The following is a 19,108-nucleotide window of genomic DNA, read 5'->3' on the forward strand; positions in this document are numbered from 1 at the left end:
GTGGGTCACATATAAGCATTCGGAATTTCAAACACAAAATTGCTAATACATACTTTCTGCAGACCTCAATAATACCTCCATAAGCAATCTTCAAAGCTACCAAATAGTGTTTCAGAGCAGGATTTGAAAACAGTGAAGCAGTTTCAAAGAGTAAAATCAGTCTGGAGAGATTGCCTAGGTCTTCAGGGTGGCCTATACTTCCAATCACCTGTGTGCCACATTAGTCTTTCACTTGCTCAGTATGAGAACAAATTGTATTGAATTACTCTGCTGAAATGGTGTGGTTTAAACAGAGTTTTTCGAAAGTGCACTTATTTTTGCCTAAGCATTCACATGTGAGCTACAGGGAGTATTTGAGAATGTGTGTGTGCATGTGTGTGTATCTGTGTTTGTGAAAAGAAGCAATTCTAAGAACTTTAGATGTATACCATTTAGGTTACTTTGATCATTCTTGACTTTTCAGTAGTTTGTCTGAGGTAAGGCAGGATTTTTTTCTCATAGAGAAAATAACTGGACCAAGAAGGACATTCTTACCCAGAAAGGATTTCTGTTTTTCAAAGAGACAGATGAGGTAAATTTTTACTTGAAATTTAGATTTAATTTTAAAAGTATGAGTTTCCATGGCATTCCAAATTAAGCAGAAATTATTTCTTTGGGTTTTTTGCAGTTTTTTTGGTTGGTTGGTTGGTTTGGTTATTTCCTTAAAAATGTTTGTAAACCTAAAGCCGCCTTACTGTTTGAATGTGTGTGAAATCATTTAGAATCAAAAGTTCAACTGTCCAGTCATCGTCAGTCTCCACCCTAAGCAACATGCAAAGTCATAATTTCAATCCTCACAACGAAGAGCAACCATAATCTCTTAAAAATTAATAAGGAAATACAATTTTAAAAATACAGATTTTTTTTTACGGTCTTTTAAAATTATTCCAGTGACAGCTTCGGGTGTACAGAGATGCTTGCAGAAAAATGAAATTAAGTTTTATCTGAAATGAAGTTATTGTATTCAGTCTGAATTATAGTTCCTCAAGAAAATGTTTGTTTTGTTCTGTTTTGTATGTGAGTGAGTATATGCATATCTCTGCCACTCCATTTCTGCCAGGACCAGAATCAGTAGGCAAGAAAAGCTCTTGTAGTATTTCACAAAGCCAGACAATATCCAAAGTCTCTCACAAGAACTATTCTCCTGAGATTTCCTTTCAAAGGGTTTTAGATAAATGCAGATAAGCCTTTTAAGTCTCTGAACTTTAGAAAGCTTATCTGAAACAAAACATCTTCTAACTTCTGTCATTCAGTCCTACTAGCTAGTGTTTGTTATAATCATGCCTCTCCATAAGAAGGTACAGGTAGCTTTATTTTGCTGCCCTTCTTACCTCAGTTTCTCAGAGGGGATAGTATGAGCTGACAGTTTCTTCCAGAGTCAGTGTTTCCATAAGCACATGGAGCATCTGGAACAACATGGAAAAGAAACTCTTAGAGAACCTTCCTCTTCCAGTTCTCAGGCAGCATTCCCATGACACTATGCCCAGGAAATCACATGCATCCCTAAATTTAGATTCCACTCAGCACTGGCACAGTAGCACACTGGTTTTACCAGGCCTGTTTTCAAGTGCTGCGTTACTAGCATGTTTCTGTTATCTTCCCTCCCCCTCTTGTCCAAGAATTAGTTGACGTCCCATGAACATAACATAAAGACATTGTCAAGGATGATACAGGCAATTCAGATTGAAGCACTTCTTTCTTGGTCTCTGTTGAGTTTTACTTGGTTTTCCACTGGTGTTATCAGTCTCTCACCCCTTATTCAGAAATAAATAATTATATCTCAGGAGATTCTTTCTTTAGGGCTGTTCTCCTTACTCCAGTCATTTTCCAATAAAACTATTCTATGCTTTTTTTTTCACTCCCAGAAAAAAAAAAAAAAAAATTAGTTGAATTCCCATTCAGTAGTACATCACTATAATTCACACACTTCTCATGCTCACTGGATTGCTCCTTGTACTATGTAAAGTTCCACTTCTGCACAGAGCCTACAGAAAAAATGACTAAATGCAAAGTCCATTGCTTGTCTCATTGACTGTCACCTCATACTCTGCCATCTGCATATATGCCTATTTCATTCTTATAAGGTCATTGCAGACTTCTGAAGGTGAGGTTTTGTTTTGTACACATACATCCTACACTTTGTACATAAAATGTAGTTCACAATTAGCACTCCTGGTGAAAAAAGCATAACTAACTATATTATCAAAACCCAGTAAAAATAAAGGTATTTTATCAGTAGTCAATTGCACTTTAATTGCCTAATACAGTCAATCCTGAATCATCAAAACCACCTTGTGTTTCCTTGTGTAAGCCACTGATCCCTCTTTAAGCAACTGATCCATGAATATTTGTAGTCCTTTTACTGTTCTTAACTAAAAAACCCCACGTACTTTCAGTAAAAGAATGGGGTTCATATTTTACAGTGCAAAAGACCTGCATAAGTTCCTATGTAATTATTTGTTCTGCCTCTTAATTTAGCTGTCTACAAATCTGTAGAATACCCACTGAATTTACTGCTTCAGAAATTACAATTTTGCTGGTGTTAAATATACGCTTAAAATGCAACAATTGTGAGCTACTCGGATTGAAAGGAAATAAATTTATTCAAGAACCGGGATTGCGTCCTGAAATCAGAAATAACACTTTCATTGTATCTATTTACCAAGTTCATTGTTCTAATTTACCCATACTTTTGTCAGTAGTAGCTATGAGGGACATCAATGGGGCAGCCAAGATGTGATTGGAAACCCTTTGACTGTTTTTCTAAGACTTTACCAAGAGTGCATATCTTGCATTGGGCGGTGCTCATGGGTTACTTTTAATACCTGTATGTAATCCATGTAATTGTCCTCAAAAAAATTCATAACTAATATACATGTCTCCAGGCTCCCTGAGCACTCTGAGTATTGCAGCTTGAGAGCTTGATGGAAGAAGAATTAATTGGTGTAATGACTTGGCAATAAAAACTCTGCAGCCAGGGATGTAGTCTCCTTGTGCTTTAGGTTATTTGCTGTAAAAAATTCTGCTACTTCTTGTACCTCATCAATATAAAGCTCCATTTCTCAGAGCTCCATGTCATGTTCATGTCATGTCATTCTCAGCTCATGGCTCTCAAGACACATACGGCTCTGAGACTTGCTATGAAACTTGGAGTAGATGCTGTGTATCTTAGCTGGGCCACAGAAGCATGCAAAATGCTATAGATTCAAGAGGAAAAATGTTCTCTGGCTAAAGGGAATCTTGTTTGTAAGGCTCTTGTCTTAAGAATAATGGCTGTGCATCACCTAGCACCAGAAGCATAAGGAAGAAAAATCTGGAAGCATGGAGCTATAACTGCTCCACCAAAACTGAGGTACTGAGAAAAAACAATATAAATCACAGAAGTACCAGCAGCACTTCAGTCTCTAGTTACTAGGAGAGAAGGTTAGTGGAAGGAAGACAGTTAGAAGGAAGCTTCTTCCTGACAGTAACTGATAGACTTAGTATGTTTAACAGTTTCGGTCAAGTCAGGCAGAGTAAGCAAAAGTTAAACAGTTAAATGTTCTACGTTGCATGTGGAAACTAAACACTGAAGATTCATAGGTGGCACAGAAAAGTAAAGCTGTGTAACAACTGGTGTGTAATCTGAGGGTGAACTCTCCCCTTTTGAGAAGGCAGCCACAGTCCCTAGCATGAGCCTTTGGAACAACGTGTCAGAGAGACTCCTAGGAATCCTAGAGATAGATAATAACAAGAATATTAACATTTACAAGAAAATTAAGCTCCAAACAAGTTTGTGGATCATGAACATTACTCTGGTGCTCTATACATTCTTAGGAAACCTCAATATCAGAAAACATGCTCATGACACAAAGCAATTTGTATCTTCAAGGCCAGTACTTCCAGGATTTCAACAGGGAGAATTAAGCACACAGAACACTGGGAGAAACATTCTGTAAAATACATGCAAGGATTTTCTGGTTCATTTTGTCAAGACAGTATCAAGGGAAACACATTAAACAAATCTGTTTAAAACAAGAACTAGAAAATGTCAAGATGAAGCTTAACATTGAGCACGATTGTCAGAAAATCAGCAGAAATATGGTTTGAGGAGACCCTGAATATTGGTAAATAAATACATTGCCCCACCTAAAGCAAAATAATTACTTATGAAACAATCATGACCAGACTGCAGAATTTATGTACTGTATGAAAATATCAATTTTTCTGTCAAACGTACATATATTTGGGTTTGGTTTAGGAAGCATGCTGTGCAGTATTTCAATTAATCTTTGTTTTTGTTCCCTGTTTATATGTTTTCAAGCAGAAGAAAAGTCTATTGTGGTAGCTAGAGGAGTAAAAAGTAAGTGTCTTCATTTTTTCTTTATCTTCATGTTAATTTATGCACAGGATAATATCATATTTGCCTCTTGTATCTGCTGGTTTCAGAAAATATTCCTATACCTTCATTTTTAAAGGAAAGAAAAGACTCTTTGCTTAAAGGCTTGTAGCTCTATGTTTGTGCCATTTTGCATGGTAGTAAAACCTGGTTTCTTATCCACATTCATAACAGCAAAACATCACAAAGAGAAAACTATATTTCCACTAACTACATCAACACCCAAAGCCATGCAGCACAAACAGAAGGTAACAAATGTGGATTTTTGTGGATGAGCAGTTAAAAAAACAGAGTAACTTTTCTTGTACTCGTGTATTCTTTCCATCAAAATGGGGACTCATTTCCCAAAGGAAAAATAAGAATTATAGCTTCTTCATTTTCTCTACTGAACTCTCAATGTTCTAGCTAATAACATTCATGGAATAAGTAATTAAATTGTTGTAGCTTTTTGTAAAAAAAGCAAAAACATTATCGTTATTTCTACTGTTATCCAATCAATTGACAAAATAGAGGCAGATGCTTTTAAAAGAACAAGTCATGTTCTTTTACAGATGATGCTTTAACTGCAGTTCTCCAAGAATAACAGAAGTGCTGTAATTACAGTTTCAAAGTTTCAATTCCTTAAAAGTGCTGTAAAACATATATATGCAGGCTTTTCATGGCATTATGCACTTAATCGCAGGTACTGTTTTTGTGGTAGTTTTGCTGGCAATCAGATTTTATAAAAAAAGCAGAACAGGTGAACAGTTACTGAATCACCACACTAACTTTTAGTTACATCAGGTTAATGGGCATAATTGTTTGAATTAGTAATTACTTAAGTAATTATCTGGTGTACATACTGGTTTCAGTTCTATCCTTAGCATCCCATTCACTCTCTGAGTTTCAAGTTGTATTTGTGCATTTGTGTATTTTATGTGTGTTTGTGTGCACATATTTATATCTATGTAAAATTAGTCGTCTGAACTTCTCTTTCCTCTTTTAGAGAGAAAAGATGAAAAGAAAAAGACTGACGTAAAGAGGGCTACGACTGAAACTAAGAAGAAAGGTATGGTTTGGAAATATTTCTTTCTGGCTTCATTCAGTTTTCATTTCCACTCTTGGCTCAAAGGCCTTTTTCTTTTTTATGTTAAGCCTAATCTGATGTCTGATGTGGTCTGTGTCCAATATTTTCCAAATTCTTTTCCTGACAAATAAAAAGTTCCATTTGTTGCCCATCTATGGGCTTTAAAAAAAAAAAATTATGAAGTCCCTAGATATAGCAGGACATAGTGATACTGCCATACACAAAACTTATGAGAGAGACGCTCTGTCTATGGCACATTACTTTCTGAATGTGAAGTAGCAGTATTTATTTATTTATTTTATAGAATTACAACCAAAACTTGCAGTGACCAAACTGCAAAGCCTTGATATCCATCTGAATAAGAATTTGGACCATTCCTTCCCAGGAAGCACCCAAAATCCACTAAGGTCTTGCTTTCATGGGAAAATATTTATGTCATTCATTAATTTTTAATGACCTCATTGCTACTCAAGCTTAAGCTTAAAGATAGCATATTCACTCACTGATTTTTTCAGAGCTTTTGATGAATTATTAAGGGTTCAAATCATCCAGAGTTGATGCATAATGATTAATTTCCATTTTCAGTTATTGCTCTGGGGCTAGTTGGGTGCAAGTGCTATAAGAGAATAATCTGAATTAAACTCCCAAATAAGTCACTATTTTTTTTCAGCGTATGCCCACTAGGATTTGGCTGACTGCATATTTGAGTGCATCGTTCAGAATTCTAGCATATCAAATTACTTTCTTTAATTAAATCTTAGAAAAAGAAGGAAAAAAAGAGAAAGCTCATGAGAAGACAGATGTCCCTGAAAGTAAAAAAGCAGGTAAGAAATTGAATTCGATCTTTCTCTACAATAGCTATCTGACTATTTAGTGTGAGCACTTTCAGGTTTTAAGTATTTGAGATAGGGGCATATGTAATTTATATTATTTAAGAATCTAAGCTGGAGATAAATATCAAAGCATATTTATATATACGTGTGTGTGTGTGTGCGCGTGTGTGTAACATTTTTAGTGTTTTATGCATATTATATGCATATATGCATTTGTGTATATATAATACATGTAATTTTCAATTCTGTGATCTTGGGATTTTTGCAAACACATAAGAAACACTGTTTTATCTTATATGCTAAATCAATCAGGAACATAAGTAGTTTCAAAGGGTGTATGGCATGAGAGGCCTGAATGAGCGCATAGATTTTTTTGATTAATTATTTCACAAATTCAGCTCATTTTAAGTAGTAATGGTAATATCAACATACCAAACCACTTAGTGTGGTATAAACCAGTTATCTGTCTGAGGCTTTGCCCATGCCCAGAAAGTATTTTTTTTTAATTTTAAAATAAAGTTATTAAATGTCCTGAGCCTAATCAGTTGTATTTCATACTATTTAGCATAAAAAAATATTTTTTTCAAATATATTAGAAGTTAAGTTTGGGGTCTTCTTTGCACTAAAATTGTTGAAACTTTTCTGTCCTGTTATTTCAGTACATTTGCAAGTATGTTTAATGCAAAAACCACAAACGTATCTCCAGTAAGTGACACAGCCTGTGAAACTGTTTCATTAAAATGAGGTCTCATTAAAATCAAGGAGAAACAAGATGGTCAGTCTAGTGGTTTGGTCATGATCTCAATGCCTAGAAGCACTGGTCCTACTTGCTATCTTGTCTGCAAGCTGTCAATTACTCAGATGAACCTTTCAGTAGACTAGAGTAATGCCTAAAACCATGGGGAGAGATTTAAAATAAGATTGAAAGATTCAGAACTATAGTTTCTATGTCCTCAAGACAAGCCTTGTGCTTTGTTATCTATTTATTAAAATCTGCTGAATTTTGTCAAAAGCTGAATGAATATATGTCCCATTATTTACTAACACCATGGATTAGAGATGCAAATTTCAATATGCAACTGGCTTCTTTGTCATCAAATCCTACGTAGTCTACATGAACTTTCCTATTCAAGCATTTATGGCTGGTAAGAAAATGTTAATTTATGTTTGGTGCAATATAAAAATACAGAGAATGACATGGAATACCTTGGAGTACTGTCCTGACAGCATCATATTTAAGCGTGCTTCAGTCTTTTATAGCAGGGGGTGGCACACTGGGAAAGGCATGGTGTTGAAAGGAAATACTCTTTTCCAAGTTAAGTTGCATATTTAAATGCACAAACACAGATATAAAAGGAAAATATACTGACAACTCAAATATCTTTCCTAATTTTGTTCTGGTACTAAGCTTGTATTTCACTTGAGAATATAGAATTGTAAAAGATTATATTTTATGGCAGAGCTGCAACATAAAGTTATTAATATGTTCATCTTCACAAGCTGTTGCTAAATCCAATGAGTCATCCTACCAATGCTAGAAAAACACAAATTAGACAAACTGAGACATCCGCACATTTCTGTCCCTTTTATTAGCTCTGTAGGTTGCTGCATTTTGAAGAGTTTACTAGCCTTTGTGTGAGAGGATGGTAATCCATAATATATTCTAGCTACACATGTTGCTGTTATTCCTCATTCAGCTTCATCTTTGAATGCATTTATCCCTTCTAGCTTTGATTGGCAGCACCTATTGTTATCCCTAAAAGGTTTTAAGCCTGAAATAATTGCCACATTTGATCAACAGAATAGCAGTGCATAGCCCAGTTTTGAAATGAGGCTCCTTAATGTCTGATAGCATTTATATGCTTTGGCCAGACAGAGCAAATGAACCTCAGAGAGCTTAAATCAGCAGTGTAGATAAGCATCCAAAAGCAAGGTTTTAGGAACAGCTTCCAATTTTCTTACCTTTTCCCGTTAAAAGGCTAGGCCACTGTATTTTTAATCCTCCCATTACCTCTGGATGCCTCTGATTTCTGTCTCATTTTCCTTCCTCTAAACTTCGGCATCCCTGACACCGATGTGCACACGCACCATGGTGTCTCCTCACTGCCACCAGCACCCATCACCATGCCAGCAGGCAGCTCGTTCTGCCACAAGCTGGCTGACTGGCACTCCAGTCCCACTTCTGCTCCTCACCCTCACATACCTCCTCCCAGAAGACTCACCTCTGACAGGAGGTCTATTAACCAGGTTTTCCCCATGGAAGAATGGTTGTGTATATAGACTGTCAAACACAAAAGAGAGAGAGAGGGAGATGGTCCAAAAGCATGAGGTGATAAATTAGTCTTCAAAATAATGCTCTGAAAGCAGCACTTTATTTCTCTTCATCTCTATTCCTTTAACAAGAAATGCTTATGATTGCAAATACAGACTATTTTTGCTGATTAATATTTTAGATTATCCCTATTACCCAAGAGAAAATTTTATGTCTGATGTTACAAGAATGGGGCTTTTTATGGCTCTCCATTAACTGCATCCCCATGATGTATTTGTTTATTTGCATGCTAGCTCACTTTCATCTGTAACTCTCTTCATCCATTCCTCTCTAACTCTCCTCCTCCATTCCTCTCTCTCTCTCTTTTGGCTGCTGCAGAGGAGCAAGAGTCATCTAATGTTAAATGTTCTCAGTCTTTAGTACAGAGTGAACTGTACGATTCTTAATTAGTTTTTAAAAATGCATTGTAGATAAAACCACATTAATCTTCTGACCTTCATCTCATACAGAAACATTGTTTAATTGTCCTGAAAAATATATAATTCCGTTGTTACAAACTCAGATATCTTGCTTAAACAAACATTACTGTCAGACACAAGGGTCTGGCACAGTCACACTTCAAAACATTTTACAAAAATCTATTTAGTACTCTGGATAAAGAAGGAGCTGCATTTCCAAATCTCTGTGAAAGGAATTGTTGAACCTCGACAGAGACAACCTCTTGCCAGGACAAAGCTCCCAGTGGTTGGGACACATCACCTTGGAGGAGTCTAGCCTGCAGTCTGAGAAAGGAGACTCTGTCTGTCAAAGCTTCGGTGCCCAGCCTTACATGAAAATGAATATGCAGAGACTGGTATTCTCACGTACTCATAGGTTGCTTGCAGACTGTTTCCTGTTGGTCCCTTTCTCAGAGTCTCAACAGTTTGGAGGTTCTAAGCTCCTTCTTGTAGCAGCTTTCCTAAAAATTCATGAAGTTCACACACATCCTATGTGTTTAAGTTTGATTGCTGCAAACTCCTTTCCCACTTTGTTTTGGTTCTCACAACAAATAACATAGGTAATAAATGAGCTTATAAAGCAATGAAAATGTCACCCTAGATCATCACACCATTTCCTAACTAAGGCTCTGCTCAGCTGTCGTTGATGATCTTGCCTTCCTGTTACTGCTGCATAATTTCAAATAATAATGCTAATAAAAATACCTAGGTCTTGTGCAGCATTTTTTTATAATGTGACTTAGAATGACTTTAGGAAGATAGTCAGTGTCTTTTCTTCCACTTTCTACACAAGACCATTTAGGTACAGGCATGTCTACCAGGCTATTTGTTCATAAAGCTAGCTGGATTAAATATCGCAATTTTCTATATACTTTCATTATTTCCCTAATGCAAACCCAGGACACCAACCAGTGCAGATGATGTTTAGGAAGAAAATGGTTTTGATTAAAAACATAAGGCCTGATCACCTGGACAAGTGTTCAAGAATCCCTACGTGCTGACCCTCTGTGACAAACATCTTAATGGTGACAAACCTCCCCAAGCAGTTCTGCTTGGCAGACATAAAACAGACCTGGTGTGCAGATCCACTGACCACAGATCAGGGAGAATGATCTGGCTTGTATTTTGTTGTGTTGGTACAGGCATGCTCCCAGCAAAACATCCAAGCCTTTCTAAGGAAAATTGAAATCCCTATCTAAATCAGGGAGCTAGGTTGTAGTGGTTGCCCATCCACTTTGTTGTGGATGCATCTTTCATAGAATGGTAGCATCATTTAAGTTGGAAAAGAACTTTAAGATGGAGACCAACCATGAATGCAACACTGCTGAGATCACCACTAAACCGTGTCCCTAAGTGCAACATCTACAAGTCTTTTAAATACCTTCAAGGATGGTGAATCCACCATTTCCCTGGGAGTTTACCTTCAATCCCATTTTAGAGAAGCTACTTTATAGTACTAGATAGGCAGAGCAGATTAGAGGTGATCAGGCAATGGCAAATAAGACCAACCAGGTTCCAGTCATTTTTTGCATGGGTTGGTCACAGATGCAATGATTTAATAGGAAATTGAGGAAAAAGACCATTTTATGCACCGTATATTTTTTGTTATTGTGCTCTAAACAGACAGGAAGACAAATTATGCTGATCATTTTTTAATTCCTGGTCTGAACAACAACAACAACAACAACAAAAAATCCATTTAATTTTGTGACTTCCTTGGCTCAACCATTACCGACACAGTCTTTATATTAATTGTTCCATTACAATAAAAGAACAACTACTGACACCTGGTGGCCAATTACCTTTTTCTTTTATTCTATACACGTAGGGTATTTTGTTGTTTGCTTTTAAATGTGGCAATTTAAAGTTTGATGATGAAATGATGATCCTGCTACTTACTTCCTCACAATCCTTTCCTATTGCTTTCATGGCTAATAAGATAGAATGCCATCCAAATGTGACACTATTCTCAGAAGAAACATTTTGGAATAACAGTACTTTCAGCTCTGTCAGAAAAGTCAAAATTAATTAAAACATACCTTATGACATAAATTTATAATAAAAAAAATTCTTCGCATACCCACTGATCTAGACTAGATACACACCACGTTGCCTGAAATGTTTTGGGTTGCTCTGTCTGTAATAGATGTAATGCCTCATCTGGGATCCAAAAGTTAATCCCAGATCTTTTTCCAAGGAGCAAATGGGTTGTGCTTGCACACATTTGTAGGAAGCCATCTCTCTTGTCTCTCAAGAGCAGGGTTTGAAACTCTTCACGCTGCCCTGCCCACTCCCAGGAGTGTATTTCCAGCTAGGAAATAACTGAAGTGCTGACAGCTTTCAGCAGCCCAGCTTGGGCTCTGCCTTGAGTCTCATGTTCCCTTAATGTGAGAGATGTCACATGATAGATGTCAGCAGATGGGAGTGTGACAGGTACTTTCAGAAGAATCCATTGTCAGACCTGAAAGGGCCAAGTAGGCATAGAGGACGTTTCAATTTAGGCCACTTACAACAGCAAATTGGAGTTGGGAAGCCAGACCAAGAGACCCAATGGTATTTTGGAAGTGACTGGTCACATACAGAAAACAAAATACGTTTATTCCTTAATTTTCTTATGGCTTATTAGACAAAATAATAAGAAAATAGAAAAACTGGAAGCCTGTTTTTAGGGTGGCTGCCTCAACATGTATAAGGTAGGAGTTTTGAGGGGTAGAACCCTTTGTCACTCTTTCTTTGTTTAATGCAAAAAAAGACTGTATTGGGTTGACCCTGGCCAGCAGCTGAACACCCACACAGACACTCATTCGTTCCCCACCCACCAGTGGAACGGGGGAGAGAAAAGGGAGAGCAAAAGTGAGAAAACTTGTGGGTTGAGACAAAGCTTAATAAGTGAAAGAAAGAGGAAAAAATAAAGTTATGCAGTTGCAATGGCTCATCACCTGTCACAAGCAGACTAATTCCCAGCCAGTGTGAGCAACATCCACTCTTCCTCTCTGCCCTCAGTTTTTATTTCTGAGCTTGACATTATATGGTAGGGAATATCCCTTCAGCAAACTTGGGTCAGCTGTCTCAGCTGTGTTCCCTCCTAACCTCTTCCCAGCTTGGTGGGGGCAGCTATAGTAGGAAAAAGAAAAAGCCTTGGTGGTGCATAAGCACTGTTCAGCAATAATCAAAATGGATATGTTAACAATTTTAAAGCCATGAATCCAAAGCACAGCACCATACAGGCTGCTATGTAGAAAGTTAACTACATTCCAGCCAGTACAGGAACCTATAATTCATGTTTATTTGCATCTAGGTTTAGAAAGGTTAGAAATTTAGTAACAGAAATAATAAGCAATGAGTTGCCTAGAGATTCCTCATAAAGACAAATGTATAAGAGCAATAATTAAGGGAGCATAGTGTGTTATGAATTGAGAGCAAATTCAGGAACAAATCACATTAAAGCACACACACAAAAAAAGGAAAATCAAGTTATGGACCTTAGAACTCTATGATCTAGGGTTTTACTTATCAATATTCTTTTTACATCTTTCTCTGCTAGACTGTTAATCCACTTGTACATTTGGCTTGCAGTTTGTACAACCGTTAGCAAAGACCCTGGCTCTGGTCTCATCCTAACTATGACTTCTGTTAGTAATATGATTCTATGAACCAATGCCCATACACCAAAGCCTAGAAAACACATTTAGTTTTCCCAGCTGGCTGAATAGAGCTTCAGATTTCCTCTCTTGTACTACAGGCTGACTCATTCCTGACTAATCTTGCTCATGACACTATTATGTGTGTCAGATCCAACCTGATTTTTAATTTCCTACCCCTCCTCTCCTGGATCCTATTCATAACTCAACTACTGTTTCCTCATATTTTTGCATTAGTAGATGCTTCTGCTTTCAGACAAAAGCTATGCACTCAGCCTTCAGTACAGGTTGCATTTACTAACCATCAGAAATGCTAGATTAGAATTCCTACGCAGTTACTAGCAGGTGATGTTACTCACTCTTCTTTCTCTGACGCAGACAGGGTTTAGACTTGACTTTGAGAACAATTTCCTGTTTGTTGGGCTTTGTATAACAAAATCACAGAAAGTGGAGATGGAAATGACCTACTAGGTCATCTAATCCTTCCTTCTGGCAATGCAGGGTAATTCCTTACAGAATATCTTCAAGTGTTTTATCCAGTTGAGTTTTAAATATCTGATGTAACTAGGCCTCCATCAATTCCCACAGAAGATTATTCTACAACTTAATAGATCTCACAGTTAAGAAGTATTTCATTCCATTCCCCCTAAATTTTCCTTTGCTTAATTTTATCCCATTATTCAGAGTTATATTCTCTTCTGACACTCAAGTACAGTCTTTCTAACCTCAGGGCCCAATTCCCTATTGCCTCATGTGTTATATTGCCACTTACATTTACATCTGGAAAGTAGCTTTAAAATTGACAAGGTGAATGGCAAGTTCATATTTTTTCATACAGCCATAACATCATAAACCTAACAACAGGGAACACAGACCATGACCACGTTTCACCTGTGTACAAGGCACTGGACTGACTAGGACATGCATATCAATACAGTGTCCAAATAAGAGAAAGAACGGAAAAAAGTAACTCGAATTCTTTACAAATTAAGGATTTTCTTCACAGAGAAGAGTAGAGTATTCTCCTCATCTTATCAGAAAGAGGTGAGTTTGTTATTGTGGATACTAAGTACCTTCACAGGGGAAACAAACAAACAAACAAACCCCACAAAAAACAAAACCCAAACAAAGCAAAGAAAATAATGTTTCTGCCTACTATAGCTCCCTTTAACCTAATAGGAAAATAACATGAATGAATGTCTGGGAGCTGAAATGAATCCAGACTGAAAATGAGATACATTTTCTTAGCACTAGGAGTGATAAACTACCACAGCACAGGGGTGTATATTGCTTTCCCTGATGTCTGCAGAAGATGATTGTTTACCTAATGGAAGATACACATCTGCTGAAAAGGTGCCTAGTTGAAATGTAGGAGTCTTTGACAACAGTATTGAACTAGATAACCCAGTGGTGTGTTCTAGCCTTGGACATTATGGGGTTATATCCTCAGAGATACACAAGAAAAGCTAAAAGAATGCTGTGGAGGGCCAGGGAAGAAATGCAGCGGGAGACAACCTGTCTTGCAGGTTCGTTGGAAGAACAGAAATTCTTTTATTTTTATAACATTTAATTCTATGTTCCATCAGCAGCAGCGATTGACAACATGATTTCAGATATTTAGATGCCTAAAGGTGTAGCATGGTACCTGGTGGGATTTACAAGCATGTCAAAGTAGGCCAGGCACATAACTGCCACTGATTTTCTGAGACAACTGAGCTCCTAAACAGCTTTTGAAAATGTACAGAGGCTGCAAGGTCACTGTGCTGTTTCTGAAAATATTGTCCATTATTGCCTGTAGAAAGAGTTCTTCAGCTGGGAATGGTAACATCATTTATACCAAGACCAAATCAAACACTCATGCCCTTTTAGGACATGGTTAGGGTTCAGTGTTCAAGAGCTAGAAATCAGGTAAAATGCAAAGAGGTAAAGAATTAGAAACAAGTTTTTCCTACCTTCCCTTTGTCTCTCACTTCACCTTAACAGCTGACTCAATGTAAGACAAACTCTTCATTGTGCTTGATGTTGCAACTCTGAGGTGAAAGACTGACCTCCTCTTTCATTTAGTATGAATCTGCTTTAGAGGAACCTCCATCTCCCTTCCCATCCTTGTTCAGTTCCATGCGTTGTGCAAATAAAACTCTAGAAGAGAAGGTGGTGAATATTTCCTGTGCCTTCTCTGTACATGAAATGTTAGCAGTAGATGCATAAGTTTTAAGCAAATTCTAGTGGCCCCTTTGCTTCCTTTTGTGAGTTGAGCACTTTCAAGACTATGCTGAGTATGACTCAGGCCAGGCCTGCTTCTTTGTGCTCGTTCTTTTCCATCTTTGCACAAAACAGGGAGTGATGTGTGAAAAGCAAATGGTGAATGACAGTGGTAAAATTTGATTGGCAAAGAACTAAAAATGTCAACTCTTTAATAAATACCGAGAAAAGGGAGGAGGCTTGGGTTGGTACTACAAAGTCCCTTTTTGATGAGGTGGCAAGAGAATCTTCTTTGAATGGAGCACAGAAGTCAGTGTCTGACAGGCAATCTCTTCTGACACTGCATTGCCACTCTTGTAAAGAACTTCTTAGAGAAGTGTGACACTAGAAATAATCAAGTTTGAAGGTGGTATATATTATATCTAAAGTCCACAAGGTAACCAAATAATCAGTTTTCATTTGGACTTTCAAATATACAGAATGAACTACCTGTGCTGTGCAACCAGCTGGATGGCATAGCTCTAATTAAAGAATCTAATTTATTGCAGCAATACTGTTTATGTTGGTCTTGGGATTAATGTAATGTTTATTTTTCCAGTCACACCCAGAAATAACAGGATTAGAATATGCTTATGCATCAAACAACACGAAGTTAATCTTTTTAAGGAAGGAAAACAGTTCTGTGCCCTCAAAATGTATATCTGAGTCAGTAGGCCTGATATTTGGGATAATTATTCTATGTGAAACATCCATTTACAGGCACATCAGCCAGGTTGCAATGACGTATCTAGGCAGTGCTATGTATTTTCTGCTGTCACTCAGTAAATAAGTTCAAGGCTTGACCAACAGCTAAATAAAGTTAGTGATAATCTTAGGAGTTTGGGATCCAACTGATGTTCTTTCCTTTATTTCCTTTACACTTAAACAGGCAAATTTCCCCTTAACTTTGAACTGAAGTTTTAATGAATACATATTTGATAAAGACTTCCATGTCACTTATTTGAAAGTATACTTCAGTCTCTTGGATGCCTTTCCCCTAGAAAGCTTCATAGACCAGAGGCATTCCTGACTTACGAGAGCATCCTTTACATTTCACTCTTAGTTACAATTGTTTAACCTTGCAGTAAATGTTCCCAGTAGCCATACTGGTTCTTTCTCTTTTTCAAGAAGCAGAGCCAACTTTGTGGCTTTGCTGTAAGTAACTCAGAGATACTGTCAGATGAAGTATTATTGAATGATTAGCATAATAGAATGGGCAGGTGCTCTTAAGCAGAAGACCCATGCATAGCTGTGGTTATAACGGCATTGATTTTTTAGCTTGTTTGCAGTAGGTACTGCATGAGGTTGCTTGCTTATAGATTTTGCTTCACTTATGAGAGTGTGTGTCACCTATATAGATGAATGGATGGACATTACATTATTCAAGATCTCCCTTTTAACAGAGTGAGAAATCTGACTGCATTTGAGTTCAGAAGAACAGGAAGTATCTTCATCCTAGTGATTATGTCTACAGATGCCATCTGTACATCCTTCTCTCTAACAGAAAGAAATTGATATGCGTTGAGAAATACAGAAAGAGGTACCAAGGGATGCATGACATGCATACACTTAACAAAGCCTATTCTGACTATAAAAAAAAAACTTCTTATGCTTCACTCAACAAGTATTGGTGCTGAGCTTTCTTAAGAAAGATACAGGCACTATATCCTCCATAATTTTTCAAGAAAAGGTAAAAAATGATGAAGCAACCATTCAGCTGTTATTTTTATGCTAATACAATGGACAGTTTATTTCAGAAAACGATTAGATTCTTAAATGTTAGGAATTGATGTTATTACCTGCACTTACAGCACAGTAAAACATTACCTTTCCCCTGAACAAATTCAGCTTGTGTAATTAACTGTACTTAGAGCTTCCTCTATGTGGGTGACTGTGATCTTGCATCGTGCTTGAAAGTTTTGCTTTTTTAAACCACTCCTGATGAATGCAGAAGGCAATGGAACATGTTTCCACCTGCTCTGCAGTGAGGGAGACTGAATCCATTTCAGCAATTACAAAGTAGAAAGGAGAAATCACTAATTAGTGAAACTATGAATCAGTGATACAGTTGAAATTAGCCATTCCCAAAGCACAGGCTGTTTCTTACAAGTGTAGCTGAATCACTTGTTTGCTCACATCCCTCTCTACTCACTTTTTTTTTTTTTACTCTATTGTACTTTTCTCAATGATCTTGGGAAATCTGTTTGAGGTAACATTTAGTATTTTAGCCACACACATTGCCACTCAACTTTCAGGAAACTTCCATTACCTTTAGCATACTACCTGCCTCTGCTGCTCTGCTGCTCAGGGCTTACAGGCCCTCGATGGCTGCACAGAATATAATGCTTCTTTGTAAACATGATGGACATAGTAGAAGCAGCACAGTGGGGAAGCAACACATGCAAGGCCTGATGATGATAAGGGACTTGGAGATGCCAACTAGAAGGAAGGGCAGCAGGAGGGCCAGGAGACCTCCTTGGATGGATAAGGAGCTGATGAGGAAAATTCAAAGGAAAAAAGAGGCTTCTAAAAGGTGGAAGCAAGGACAGGCGGCCTGGGAAGAATACAGGGATATTGTCTGGGAAGCTGGGAACCAGGTTAAGAATGCTAAGGCCCAGTTAGAATTAAACTTGGCTAGGGATGTTAAAGATAACAGGAAGGGATTCTACAGGTATGTAGCAAATAAAAAATAGACTAGGGACAACGTAGGCCCCCTCCGGAAGCTCTCAGGAGAACTGGCTACACAGGATTTGGAGAAGGCTGAGGTTCTGAATGACTTCTTTGCCTTGGTCTTCACTGGCAAAGGCTCTGACCACACCACCCAAGTCTTGGAAGGCAGATGCAGGGACTGTGAGAATGAAGACCTTGCGCCCACTGTAGGAGAGGATGTGGTTTGAGACCATCTTAAAAATCTGAACGTGCACAAGTCCATGGGTCCTGATGAGATCCATCCGTGGGTCCTGAAGGAGCTGGCAAATGAAGTTGCTAAGCCACTGGCCATCATATTTGAGAAATCATGGCAGTCAGGTGAAGTTCCAGATGACTGGAAAAAGGGAAATATAATCCCCATTTTCAAGAAGGGGAAAATTGAAGACCCAGGGAATTACAGACCAGTCAGTCTCACCTCTGTGCCTGGCAAAATCCTGGAGCAGATTCTCCTGGAAGGCATGCTAAGGTACATGAAAATCAACAAGGTGTTTGGTGACAGCCAGCATGGCTTCACTAAGGGGAAATCCTGCCTGACCCATTTGGTGGCCTTCTATGATGGGGCTACAGAACTGATGGACAGGGGTAGAGCAGTTGATATCATCTCCCTGGACTTGTGTAAAGCGTTCGACACTGTCCCACACGACATCCTTGCCTCTAAACTGGAGTGACATCAATTTGATGGATGGACCACTTGGTGGATAAAGAACTGGTTGGATGGCCGCACACAAAGAGTTGTGGTCAGTGGCTCAATGTCTGGCTGGAGACCAGTAATGAGTGGTGTCCCTCAGGGATCGGTGTTGGGACCAGTCTTGTTTAACATCTTCGTCGCTGACATGGACAGTGGGATTGAGTGCTCCCTCAGCAAGTTTGCTGATGACACCAAGCTGTGTGGTTCGGTTGATACCCTGGAGGGAAGGAATGCCATCCAGAGGGACCTTGACACACTTGTGAGGTGGGCTGATGCCAACCCTATGAAGTTTAACCATGCCAAGTGCAAGGTCCTACACCTGGTTTGGAGCAATCCCAGGCACAGCTACAGGTTGGGCAAAGAAGAGATTCAGAGCAGCCCTGTGGAGAATGACTTGGAGGTGGTGGTTGATGAGAAAATAAACATGAGCTGGCAGTGTGCGCTTGCAGCCCAAAAAACCAACCATATCCTGGGCTGCATCAAAAGCAGCGTGACCAGCAGGTCAAAGGAGGTGATCCTGCCCCTCTACTCTGCTCTCCTGAGACCTCACTTGGAGTATTGGGTATAGTTCTGGTGTCCTCAAGAGAAAAAGGACATGGAACTGTTGGAACAAGTCCAGAGGAGGGCCACGAGGATGATCAGAGGACTGGAGCACCTCCCGTATGAAGACAGGCTGAGAAAGTTGGGGCTGTTCAGCCTGGAGAAGAGAAGGCTGTGTGGAGACCTCATAGCAGCCTTCCAGTA

General features: G+C 38.4%; 1 protein-coding gene across 1 annotated transcript in view; it reads left to right on the top strand.

Moving 5' to 3' along the window:
- The first annotated feature begins 4,302 nt into the window (after positions 1-4,302).
- LOC130599204 (histone H1A-like) overlaps positions 4,303-19,108 on the top strand; it is a 95,428-nt gene continuing 80,622 nt past the window's right edge. The window contains exons 1-3 of the mRNA XM_057409478.1: positions 4,303-4,381; positions 5,403-5,465; positions 6,245-6,307. The gene's annotated coding sequence lies outside the window, so the exon portion shown is untranslated. The remainder of the gene's footprint in view (positions 4,382-5,402; positions 5,466-6,244; positions 6,308-19,108) is intronic.

The sequence above is a fragment of the Pezoporus wallicus genome, unplaced genomic scaffold, assembly GCF_028554395.1.
Source record: "Pezoporus wallicus isolate ANWC-B61680 ecotype Strahan unplaced genomic scaffold, APGP_CSIRO_Pwel_v1 contig_3817, whole genome shotgun sequence".
Taxonomy (NCBI): domain Eukaryota; kingdom Metazoa; phylum Chordata; class Aves; order Psittaciformes; family Psittacidae; genus Pezoporus; species Pezoporus wallicus.